The following is a 12,978-nucleotide window of genomic DNA, read 5'->3' as shown; positions in this document are numbered from 1 at the left end:
CTGTTTTGGCGGGCTTTTTCAGTTTGCTTGTGTTTTTGTCGTAATTTAACTAAATAGTATAGAGATTAAGATTTCGTTTATGTTACTAATCCCCCCGGCAGATTTGCTCCGTTCGGGGGCGCTTTCATTTTGCCTTTTTCTTTTTTCTTTTCTTTTGGTTTTGTTTTTTTGCCGAGTATTACTCGATTCTCCAAGCTACGTAAAATGGAGAATGGCGGAGAAAGACGAGGTAAATTGACGGAGGACGCTGTGAAAATTGTGGCTCCTACCATGAGATGTCGGGGAGAAACGGCAATGCCAGCCGAAATAGAGAACGGAGCGGGAGGAAGCAAACGCCAGGCCGTGGAGCAGGGAGAGAAGAGAAATGGCGGGCAAGTTCCGGGCTTGTCAATGCAGAGGATTAGTTCAGCAAAGAGGACGGGGAAAGGAGTGGATTTGGTCTGAGAGCAGCGGCAGAATAGGTTGGAGATTGATGGCATTTGTGTGGATGGAAAACATCAGGAGGAACGGGTGAGGATGCAGACGGAGATGGGCGAAAGACGGGAGACAATGAAAGAAAAAGGTACGAAAAAGATTTGACTGTATTGGCAGAGCTGGTGGGTGAAGAGAAGGTGAAAACGATGGAACTGTTACGAGCAATACGTGATGTGTGTGGAGGCATAGTTGCGCTGCGTGAGACCGGATCGAATAAATATGAGGTGACGGTAAAAAGTGAAGCTGGAAAGAAAAGGCTACTGGATGGATTTAAACTTGGTAAAGCGGTGGTAATGGTAAAAACATTAGCAATTGATGAACTGGTGGTGTCTTTTTTGAATTTGCCGGCGTATATAATGGACGAGGAAATTATGGAAAAACTGGACGTATGGGGAGTGAGAGCGATCTCGCCTATTAAAAGGAGGATGTGGCCCGGGACTGATGTGGCGGACGGTACAAGATATATGAAGGTAAAGTTTAATGAAACTGTGCAGTCACTGCCCTACTCAGCGAAATTCATGACAGCTAATGGTCCGGAGTATTTACAATCATCAAGTGAAAGTTTGTCGGATGTGCTTACAGCCGGGACACATCGTGAGGGACTGTCCGGATTTCACCTGTTTTAAATGTAATAAACAGGGACATTATGCACGTGAGTGTGATGCCAGGATGCACAGATGTATGGAATGTCATAGCTCCACAGAGGAATGTCAATGTAAAAATATAGATGAAGGGAATGGGGAGGGTAGCAGGGAATCCATCTCCGAGGATGACAGGAGTAAGGTTAGACCTGTAGAGGAGCCAGAGCTAAGGGAAGCAAAGGGAAAAAACATCTTAGGAAATGACCTTTTTAATCGGTGTTTACTTGATAATGCTGCTTCAATCGCAAAATTTAAACGGGTTAACAAATATTGGGAAAATAGAGCAACTCTGTGGAGAAATGGCATGCGACATCTTGTGTGTCCAGGAATGTAGGTGGTCCATGGACAAAAGAGACACTATAAAATCTTTTTGGAGAGGGGAGCTCTTTTACTCCCTCTCCTCTGACAAAACTGCTGGAGTGGCAATTTTTGTAAAGCCGGGTGTGTGTGAGAGTATTGTGGAGATTTTTAAAGATGGACAGAGTAGACTAATTGTTATTGATATAATACATTATAATAAAAAATATAGAATTCTGAATTTGTACGGTCCGAACAGTGAACCTGAAAGGAGAGGTTTCTTTGAGCGCTGCAAAAGGTGGACAGATGATCGCTCGGTAGTGATAGGAGATTGGAATGTTGCTCTGACTAAGGCGGACGTAGGAGTTAATAATAAATTTAAACAAGACATTAGTAGATCGGCTGTTTTTGTATGGATGGATGAGTGTGATTTGATAGATGCGTGGAGAGTGCTGAACCCCGGCACCCGGGCGGATTCGCGCAGGCAAGTGGTATTGGGCAGGCTAAAGCAATCCAGGATTGACCTGTGTTTGTTGGCGTCGAGTTTGGTGCAAGAATTAAATGAGTGTAAATATTGTTTTTGTTCCTGGAGTGATCATGCCTGTTTAAAGGTGACTCTAGGGGAGGGTGGTATGCAAAGGAATGGGGGCCTGTGGTGTTTTAACACTTCCCTCCTTGAAGATCAAGTTTTTAAAGATAAAATGAAGTCTTTTCTCTCTGCTCTATGTGATGAGAGTGATTATGTCGTGGATATCATTGAGTGGTGGGAGCGCACCAAATTTAAAATTAAAAAGCGTTGTATCGCTCTGAGCAGAGAGAAGAGGCTGAGGGAAAAGACAGAGGAGGCTGAGCTGAGACATCATCTAAAAGAGGAGCTTGAGCTTATTGAGGCTGAGTGTGACCGTCCCTTGGATGTCTATCTTGGATTGAGGGAGCAGCTGAGACGGTTAGATGAGAGAAAATGCAGAGGCGCAATGATCCGCAGTAAAGCACAACACATGTTGAAAGGGGAGCGCTGTACTGCTTTTTTTCTAGGTTTGGAAAAAAGGAAACAGGCAAAAACATACATACCAGAAATAAAAGACCTTGATGGAAACACACATACTGATATAGTGGATATTTTACAAGCAATACAAGACTACTACGCTAATTTGTTTAGCAAACAACATATTAAAAAAGCACAAATGGACACAGTATTAGGAAAAATTGGCTGCTCCCTCAGTCACGAGGATGCGGCTCTGTGTGATGGTGACATTCAGATTGAAGAAGTGAGAGCAGCGATTGGAAGCCTTAATACATCTAAAAGCCCGGGTGTGGATGGTCTCTCAGCTGAGTTTTACCAACATTTCAGCAACATACTGGCCCCCGTCCTCTGCAGGCTATACTCTGCCATGCAGGAGGAGAACAGGTGCGCGGAGTCTTTTTTAAGGGGTGTGATCACTCTAGTTTATAAAAACAAAGGCGCCAGAGATGACCTGGCAAATTATAGGCCAATTAGTCTGCTCAATACTGACTATAAGATCCTCGCTAAGGTGCTAGGGTTCAGGCTTAAGGGAGTGATTGGCTCGATAGTTGGGCCTACCCAGACTTACAGCATTCCGGGGAGGGATATCGCTGACTGCATTTTGTCAACAAAATTCTCATTGGAGAATTTAATGGCTACAGGAGGTATATACCTTAATGTAGATCTAGAGAAGGCATTTGACAGAGTGAGTCACGATTTTCTCTTCGAGTGTCTGGGGGTTTTTGGGTTCGGCCCAACTTTTCGAGGGTGGATGAAGTTACTGTACAGCCGAGCTACTAGTGTCGTGAAGTGCAATGGCTTCGTGACAGATCCCGTCCCCTTAGAAAGATCAGTGAGACAGGGGTGCCCCCTATCAGCTATGCTCTATGCAATAGTGGCAGAACCTCTAGCACAGTCAATTATATCTGACTCTCAAATAATTGGGATCACGTCGCCCAGAGGAACTGATTTCAAAATAGCACAATATGCGGATTATATTAACATCATGGTCAGGGATGGGGATAGTTTGCGAAGGGTTTTGCAACATCTAGATGCATATGAGCAAGCTGCAGGAGCACGGGTAAATAAGGACAAATCGAGTTTGATCCTGGGGCCTGGTACTGTTCTTAGGGAGGAAGGCCAGCATTTTAAAAGGGGCGGGCCTGAGGTTAAAGTACTTGGTGTATATTTGGGCTCACAACCAGAAGACAGCAGTCGTAGATCCTGGGAAGAGCAGGTTGCGGGGTGTAGATCAAGGCTCGCACTGTGGAGAATGAGGGGATTAGGTTTAAAAGGGAAAATCACTGTAATAAATGCAGTAATTGTGCCGAGACTTGTCTACACCATGCAGGTTTGTCACCTGCCGAGTGATGTACTGGTACGCCTGAGCAGCGCTATTGAGGATTTTCTATGGAAGGGGAGAGCAATGAAAATTGCACATAAGACACTGGTCGGGCCGTACAAAAAGGGGGGACTCAAACTGTGTAATTTAAAAGCAAAATTGAAGTCATTAAGAATAAAACTGTTTAAGAAAATGCTGAGCCAGAAAACTAAAAACATATGGGAGGATTATTTGTATGATGATGTACTGAAAAGAGGTATGTGCGGCTTTTACAATCTATGTAGCGTCACACTCGGCCGGCCTATTGTGGGAACATGTCCACTCTTCCAGGAGGCGGCTGAGCCATGGGTGGAAATCCTGCCCCAGTTGGAGTGTGTAATTACATCAAAACAAAGTGTGTTAAACCAGCCCATCTTTGGGAACCCCTGCCTCAGCGGCCGAGAGGGATGTAAGGCCGGTCGGGGCATCTTGACTGAGGCGCTACATCAGATTAAAGATGTTTTAGACCAGACAGGGGCTCCTAGCCCTCTTGCGGTATTTAGTAAAATTAGGATGAAAGGGTTTAATATAAAAAAGGCTAGAGTTGTGCGATTTTGTGATGATTTATTAGAGCGAATGCCGCAAGAGTGGAAAGAGCGGTTGTCGGAAGTGGATGAGGATCGGGTGGAGGACGACGAGCTGGATTTTGCTCTGACCTGTGACGTCAAAAACAGAAAACTGCAAGATTTACAATCAAAATTTTGGTATAGGGTTTTAATTAACAAAATATTCCAAGAACCTACAGCAAACACTGCATGGTCTCATCTCTTTCTTACCCGTCCCGTCTCTGAAATTTGGTCAAATATACACAGTAAGTGGCTTCCCCCTGCAATAGCAAACTCAAACTTCCTGCTGCGTCACAGAAGGGTGCTGGTTTCTGTCGTCCTTCACCAGATAAGTAAAAGCACGTATGCGAGAACCTGTCCGGTCTGTAGGGTGGAAGATGAAGATTTTAACCACTTTATGCTATACTGTACAGTCACACGGGATTTCAGGGACTGGGTTAAAACGTTGTTAATCAATAAGTGTAAACTGCCTAAGTTAGAAGGGGAAGCATGGGACTGGGTGTGGTGCTTTGGGAAACAAAAAGGTGATAAAAGATGTAATGTTGGTTTAATCAATTTTTTATTGAGTGTAGCACGTCATGTGTTGTATGTTGGTAGAAATTATGCTTTGTATGGGGGGAAAAGGACAAACAGGGTGGGTTTTTTTCAAAATATGGTGACACATTACATGAGAATTCTGTTTTCAGTGGATGAGGATGAGTTTATAGCTAGGTGGGGGGCAAGGAATGATTTATGTGAGCTGGATGGGGAGGGTAGATTGCACTTCGATTTTGGGTGAATTTATTTAACCTTGTAGTATATGGGCGTATATATTTAAGAATGTATGTGTGTATGTAGGTGTATGTATATATGTATATATATGTGTGTATGTATATATATGTATGTATACATGTATATATGTGCATACAAATATGTGGAAAAAAGGGGAAGAGGCTTGCTTTGCTTTAATTTGTTTGATTTACTGTTAAAAAGACGAATGAATTTACTCTTTTTCTTTATGTTTCTCTGTATATAGTTAATTTTTATTTTGTAAAGTGTATTTTTGATAATAAAAAGATAAAAAAAAAAAAAAATAAGCGCCCGATCTCGTCCGATCTCGGCAGCCAAATCGAGCCGGGCCTGGTTAGTACTTGGTAGGAAGACCGCCTGGGAATACCAGGTGCTGTAAGCTTTTTTGCTTGGGTTTACGGGCAGCACAAGCTGGTGTTACTGCCTATTTATTCATAGAAATTGTTCCATATTTTCATCAAATTTTGTTCTTTCATTGCTGTTTTGCTACTTTATTGGTTTGTCAACCATCGTGCTTCATTACTAGTAGACCATGTTACGGTCCTGGCCATATGTGTTGTTTTTATTTTGTTGTTCTTATAGGTGCCCTGCCTTATTGGCCGGATTGGGGGGCAGTACAGGAAGCTGATTGGTCCATCCTTCACTTCCTGGAGTTTTAAAAGTACGGTTCCCAACAGCTAGCGAGGCTCTTTCTGGCAGCAGCACCTGTTTGCTGTTCTTGGTTTCCAAACCTTATTTAGCATTTTGAATTGTTAGGTTTTGTGCCGTGGTTTTGTTTATAAATTGTATATTTTGTAAATAGTATTAAATCTGTAGGGGTGAACTGCCATTTTCTTTGGACCGTTTTCACATTAGGGAGTTAGGGTTAGCGACTGTCTTTTGGTTTGTTTATTTCTATCAGGCTAGCTAGCACTTTCTGTGGGAATTGGCTTATTTTGTTTATTATGTTGGCCTTGGTTCGCCCTGAGTTGTAGTGTCATGTTTTGTTTGACACTTTCTTTCGTTTGAAATAAATATCATTCTGTTGGAACATTTCAATCCTGGATTTTGGTTTGAGGATCGGAGAGGGAACATGCAAATTTATCTTTGTATGTTTCACCCTGACCCCCTAGACAGGGGCGTAACAGACCAGTACAGTTATAGTACTTTGTACTTTGCCACATTTATCTTCTTCTTAGCAAGTGTCATGCATTCTGCTTCTCTAGCGTTTTTAAGAGCTGTTGATGATGTCAAATGCAGCTTACGGCCACACCGCTCTCTAAGCGCCCGATCTCGTCCGATCTCGGCAGCCAAATAGAGCCGGGCCTGGTTAGTACTTGGTAGGAAGACCGCCTGGGAATACCAGGTGCTGTAAGCTTTTTTGCTTGGGTTTACGGGCAGCACAAGCTGGTGTTACTGCCTATTTATTCATAGAAATTGTTCTATATTTTCATCAAATTTTGTTCTTTCATTGCTGTTTTGCTACTTTATTGGTTTGCCAACCATCGTGCTTCATTACTAGTAGACCATGTTACGGTCCTGGCCATATGTGTTGTTTTTATTTTGTTGTTCTTATAGGTGCCCTGCCTGATTGGCCGGATTGAGGGGCAGTACAGGAAGCTTATTGGTCCATCCTACACTTCCTGGAGTTTTAAAAGTACGGTTCCCAACAGCTAGCGAGGCTCTTTCTGGCATCAGCACCTGTTTGCTGTTCTTGGTTTCCAAACCTTATTTAGCATTTTTGAATTGTTAGGTTTTGTGCCGTGGTTTTGTTTATAAATTGTATATTTTGTAAATAGTATTAAATCTGTAGGGGTGGACTGCCATTTTCTTTTGATTGTTTTCTCTTGTTTTCACATTAAGGAGTTAGGGTTAGCGACTGTCTTTTGGTTTGTTTATTTCTATCAGGCTAGCTAGCACTTTCTGTGGGAAATGGCTTATTTTGTTTATTATGTTGGCCTTGGTTCGCCCTGAGTTGTGTCATTTTTTGTTTGTCACTTTCTTTCGTTTAAAATAAATATCATTCTGTTGGAACATCTCGATCCTGGATTTTGGTTTGGGGATCGGAGAGGGAACATGCTAATTTATCTTTGTATGTTGCACCCTGACCCCCTAGACAGGGGCGTAACAGACCAGTACAGTTATAGTACTTTGTACTTTGCCACATTTATCTTCTTCTTAGCAAGTGTCATGCATTCTGCTTCTCCAGCGTTTTTAAGAGCTGTTGATGATGTCAAATGCAGCTTACGGCCACACAGCTCTCTAAGCGCCCGATCTCGTCCGATCTCGGCAGCCAAATAGAGCCGGGCCTGGTTAGTACTTGGTAGGAAGACCGCCTGGGAATACCAGGTGCTGTAAGCTTTTTTGCTTGGGTTTACGGGCAGCACAAGCTGGTGTTACTGCCTATTTATTCATAGAAATTGTTCTATATTTTCATCAAATTTTGTTCTTTCATTGCTGTTTTGCTACTTTATTGGTTTGCCAACCATCGTGCTTCATTACTAGTAGACCATGTTACGGTCCTGGCCATATGTGTTGTTTTTATTTTCTTGTTCTTATAGGTGCCCTGCCTGATTGGCCGGATTGGGGGGCAGTACAGGAAGCTGATTGGTCCATCCTACACTTCCTGGAGTTTTAAAAGTACGGTTCCCAACAGCTAGCGAGGCTCTTTCTGGCATCAGCACCTGTTTGCTGTTCTTGGTTTCCAAACCTTTTATAGCATTTTTGAATTGTTAGGTTTTGTGCCGTGGTTTTGTTTATAAATTGTATATTTTGTAAATAGTATTAAATCTGTAGGGGTGAACTGCCATTTTCTTTGGACTGTTTTCACATTAGGGAGTTAGGGTTAGCGACTGTCTTTTTGTTTATTTCTATCAGGCTAGCTAGCACTTTCTGTGGGAAATGGCTTATTTTGTTTATTATGTTGGCCTTGGTTCGCCCTGAGTTGTAGTGTCATGTTTTGTTTGACACTTTCTTTCGTTTAAAATAAATATCATTCTGTTGGAACATCTCGATCCTGGATTTTGGTTTGGGGATCGGAGAGGGAACATGCTAATTTATCTTTGTATGTTGCACCCTGACCCCCTAGACAGGGGCGTAACAGACCAGTACAGTTATAGTACTTTGTACTTTGCCACATTTATCTTCTTCTTAGCAAGTGTCATGCATTCTGCTTCTCCAGCGTTTTTAAGAGCTGTTGATGATGTCAAATGCAGCTTACGGCCACACCGCTCTCTAAGCGCCCGATCTCGTCCGATCTCGGCAGCCAAATAGAGCCGGGCCTGGTTAGTACTTGGTAGGAAGACCGCCTGGGAATACCAGGTGCTGTAAGCTTTTTTGCTTGGGTTTACGGGCAGCACAAGCTGGTGTTACTGCCTATTTATTCATAGAAATTGTTCCATATTTTCATCAAATTTTGTTCTTTCATTGCTGTTTTGCTACTTTATTGGTTTGTCAACCATCGTGCTTCATTACTAGTAGACCATGTTACGGTCCTGGCCATATGTGTTGTTTTTATTTTCTTGTTCTTATAGGTGCCCTGCCTGATTGGCCGGATTGGGGGGCAGTACAGGAAGCTGATTGGTCCATCCTACACTTCCTGGAGTTTTAAAAGTACGGTTCCCAACAGCTAGCGAGGCTCTTTCTGGCAGCAGCACCTGTTTGCTGTTCTTGGTTTCCAAACCTTATTTAGCATTTTTGAATTGTTAGGTTTTGTGCCGTGGTTTTGTTTATAAATTGTATATTTTGTAAATAGTATTAAATCTGTAGGGGTGAACTGCCATTTTCTTTGGACTGTTTTCACATTAGGGAGTTAGGGTTAGCGACTGTCTTTTGGTTTGTTTATTTCTATCAGGCTAGCTAGCACTTTCTGTGGGAAATGGCTTATTTTGTTTATTATGTTGGCCTTGGTTCGCCCTGAGTTGTAGTGTCATGTTTTGTTTGACATTTTCTTTCGTTTAAAATAAATATCATTCTGTTGGAACATCTCGATCCTGGATTTTGGTTTGGGGATCGGAGAGGGAACATGCTAATTTATCTTTGTATGTTTCACCCTGACCCCCTAGACAGGGGCGTAACAGACCAGTACAGTTATAGTACTTTGTACTTTGCCACATTTATCTTCTTCTTAGCAAGTGTCATGCATTCTGCTTCTCTAGCGTTTTTAAGAGCTGTTGATGATGTCAAATGCAGCTTACGGCCACACCGCTCTCTAAGCGCCCGATCTCGTCCGATCTCGGCAGCCAAATAGAGCCGGGCCTGGTTAGTACTTGGTAGGAAGACCGACTGGGAATACCAGGTGCTGTAAGCTTTTTTGCTTGGGTTTACGGGCAGCACAAGCTGGTGTTACTGCCTATTTATTCATAGAAATTGTTCTATATTTTCATCAAATTTTGTTCTTTCATTGCTGTTTTGCTACTTTATTGGTTTGCCAACCATCGTGCTTCATTACTAGTAGACCATGTTACGGTCCTGGCCATATGTGTTGTTTTTATTTTCTTGTTCTTATAGGTGCCCTGCCTGATTGGCCGGATTGGGGGGCAGTACAGGAAGCTGATTGGTCCATCCTACACTTCCTGGAGTTTTAAAAGTACGGTTCCCAACAGCTAGCGAGGCTCTTTCTGGCATCAGCACCTGTTTGCTGTTCTTGGTTTCCATACCTTATTTAGCATTTCTGAATTGTTACGTTTTGTGCCGTGGTTTTGTTTATAAATTGTATATTTTGTAAATAGTATTAAATCTGTAGGGGTGAACTGCCATTTTCTTTGGACCGTTTTCACATTAGGGAGTTAGGGTTAGCGACTGTCTTTTGGTTTGTTTATTTTTATCAGGCTAGCTAGCACTTTCTGTGGGAAATGGCTTATTTTGTTTATTATGTTGGCCTTGGTTCGCCCTGAGTTGTAGTGTCATGTTTTTTTTGACACTTTCTTTCGTTTAAAATAAATATCATTCTGTTGGAACATCTCAATCCTGGATTTTGGTTTGAGGATCGGAGAGGGAACATGCAAATTTATCTTTGTATGTTTCCCCCTGACCCCCTAGACAGGGGCGTAACAGACCAGTACAGTTATAGTACTTTGTACTTTGCCACATTTATCTTCTTCTTAGCAAGTGTCATGCATTCTGCTTCTCTAGCGTTTTTAAGAGCTGTTGATGATGTCAAATGCAGCTTACGGCCACACCGCTCTCTAAGCGCCCGATCTCGTCCGATCTCGGCAGCCAAATAGAGCCGGGCCTGGTTAGTACTTGGTAGGAAGACCGCCTGGGAATACCAGGTGCTGTAAGCTTTTTTGCTTGGGTTTACGGGCAGCACAAGCTGGTGTTACTGCCTATTTATTCATAGAAATTGTTCTATATTTTCATCAAATTTTGTTCTTTCATTGCTGTTTTGCTACTTTATTGGTTTGCCAACCATCGTGCTTCATTACTAGTAGACCATGTTACGGTCCTGGCCATATGTGTTGTTTTTATTTTCTTGTTCTTATAGGTGCCCTGCCTGATTGGCCGGATTGGGGGGCAGTACAGGAAGCTGATTGGTCCATCCTACACTTCCTGGAGTTTTAAAAGTACGGTTCCCAACAGCTAGCGAGGCTCTTTCTGGCATCAGCACCTGATTGCTGTTCTTGGTTTCCAAACCTTATTTAGCATTTTTGAATTGTTAGGTTTTGTGCCGTGGTTTTGTTTATAAATTGTATATTTTGTAAATAGTATTAAATCTGTAGGGGTGAACTGCCATTTTCTTTGGACTGTTTTCACATTTGGGAGTTAGGGTTAGCGACTATATTTTGGTTTGTTTATTTCTATCAGGCTAGCTAGCACTTTCTGTGGGAATTGGCTTATTTTGTTTATTATGTTGGCCTTGGTTCGCCCTGAGTTGTAGTGTCATGTTTTGTTTGACACTTTCTTTCGTTTAAAATAAATATCATTCTGTTGGAACATCTCAATCCTGGATTTTGGTTTGAGGATCGGAGAGGGAACATGCAAATTTATCTTTGTATGTTTCACCCTGACCCCCTAGACAGGGGCGTAACAGACCAGTACAGTTATAGTACTTTGTACTTTGCCACATTTATCTTCTTCTTAGCAAGTGTCATGCATTCTGCTTCTCTAGCGTTTTTAAGAGCTGTTGATGATGTCAAATGCAGCTTACGGCCACACCGCTCTCTAAGCGCCCGATCTCGTCCGATCTCGGCAGCCAAATAGAGCCGGGCCTGGTTAGTACTTGGTAGGAAGACCGCCTGGGAATACCAGGTGCTGTAAGCTTTTTTGCTTGGGTTTACGGGCAGCACAAGCTGGTGTTACTGCCTATTTATTCATAGAAATTGTTCTATATTTTCATCAAATTTTGTTCTTTCATTGCTGTTTTGCTACTTTATTGGTTTGCCAACCATCGTGCTTCATTACTAGTAGACCATGTTACAGTCCTGGCTATATGTGTTGTTTTTATTTTCTTGTTCTTATAGGTGCCCTGCCTGATTGGCCGGATTGGGGGGCAGTACAGGAAGCTGATTGGTCCATCCTACACTTCCTGGAGTTTTAAAAGTACGGTTCCCAACAGCTAGCGAGGCTCTTTCTGGCATCAGCACCTGTTTGCTGTTCTTGGTTTCCAAACCTTATTTAGCATTTTTGAATTGTTAGGTTTTGTGCCGTGGTTTTGTTTATAAATTGTATATTTTGTAAAAAGTATTAAATCTGTAGGGGTGAGCTGCCATTTTCTTTGGACTGTTTTCACATTAGGGAGTTAGGGTTAGCGACTGTCTTTTGGTTTGTTTATTTCTATCAGGCTAGCTAGCACTTTCTGTGGGAAATGGCTTATTTTGTTTATTATGTTGGCCTTGGTTCGCCCTGAGTTGTAGTGTCATGTTTTTTTTGACACTTTCTTTCGTTTAAAATAAATATCATTCTGTTGGAACATCTCGATCCTGGATTTTGGTTTGGGGATCGGAGAGGGAACATGCTAATTTATCTTTGTATGTTGCACCCTGACCCCCTAGACAGGGGCGTAACAGACCAGTACAGTTATAGTACTTTGTACTTTGCCACATTTATCTTCTTCTTAGCAAGTGTCATGCATTCTGCTTCTCCAGCGTTTTTAGGAGCTGTTGATGATGTCAAATGCAGCTTACGGCCACACCGCTCTCTAAGCGCCCGATCTCGTCCGATCTCGGCAGTCAAATAGAGCCGGGCCTGGTTAGTACTTGGTAGGAAGACCGCCTGGGAATACCAGGTGCTGTAAGCTTTTTTGCTTGGGTTTACGGGCAGCACAAGCTGGTGTTACTGCCTATTTATTCATAGAAATTGTTCCATATTTTCATCAAATTTTGTTCTTTCATTGCTGTTTTGCTACTTTATTGGTTTGTCAACCATCGTGCTTCATTACTAGTAGACCATGTTACGGTCCTGGCCATATGTGTTGTTTTTATTTTCTTGTTCTTATAGGTGCCCTGCCTGATTGGCCGGATTGGGGGGCAGTACAGGAAGCTGATTGGTCCATCCTACACTTCCTGGAGTTTTAAAAGTACGGTTCCCAACAGCTAGCGAGGCTCTTTCTGGCATCAGCACCTGTTTGCTGTTCTTGGTTTCCAAACCTTATTTAGCATTTTTGAATTGTTAGGTTTTGTGCCGTGGTTTTGTTTATAAATTGTATATTTTGTAAATAGTATTAAATCTGTAGGGGTGAACTGCCATTTTCTTTGGACTGTTTTCACATTTGGGAGTTAGGGTTAGCGACTATCTTTTGGTTTGTTTATTTCTATCAGGCTAGCTAGCACTTTCTGTGGGAATTGGCTTATTTTGTTTATTATGTTGGCCTTGGTTCGCCCTGAGTTGTAGTGTCATGTTTTGTTTGAC

The 12,978-nt window shown here is 42.4% G+C and overlaps 7 pseudogenes; all 7 read left to right on the top strand.

Annotated features, from left to right (window-relative positions):
* The first annotated feature begins 6,389 nt into the window (after positions 1–6,389).
* On the top strand, positions 6,390–6,508 carry LOC137117110 (5S ribosomal RNA; annotated as a pseudogene).
* Positions 6,509–7,372: 864 nt separating this feature from the next.
* On the top strand, positions 7,373–7,491 carry LOC137117368 (5S ribosomal RNA; annotated as a pseudogene).
* Positions 7,492–8,344: 853 nt separating this feature from the next.
* On the top strand, positions 8,345–8,463 carry LOC137117109 (5S ribosomal RNA; annotated as a pseudogene).
* An 857-nt stretch (positions 8,464–9,320) lies between these two features.
* On the top strand, positions 9,321–9,439 carry LOC137117263 (5S ribosomal RNA; annotated as a pseudogene).
* An 857-nt stretch (positions 9,440–10,296) lies between these two features.
* Positions 10,297–10,415, top strand: LOC137117108 (5S ribosomal RNA; annotated as a pseudogene).
* Positions 10,416–11,272: 857 nt separating this feature from the next.
* Positions 11,273–11,391, top strand: LOC137117106 (5S ribosomal RNA; annotated as a pseudogene).
* An 857-nt stretch (positions 11,392–12,248) lies between these two features.
* LOC137117484 (5S ribosomal RNA) lies at positions 12,249–12,367 on the top strand (annotated as a pseudogene).
* The last annotated feature ends 611 nt before the right edge of the window (positions 12,368–12,978 follow it).

Source organism: Channa argus, unplaced genomic scaffold, assembly GCF_033026475.1.
Source record: "Channa argus isolate prfri unplaced genomic scaffold, Channa argus male v1.0 Contig034, whole genome shotgun sequence".
In the NCBI taxonomy this organism is placed as follows: Eukaryota; Metazoa; Chordata; class Actinopteri; order Anabantiformes; family Channidae; genus Channa; species Channa argus.
Note: the sequence above shows the minus strand (reverse complement) of the source record. Positions and strands in the feature narration are given on the sequence as shown.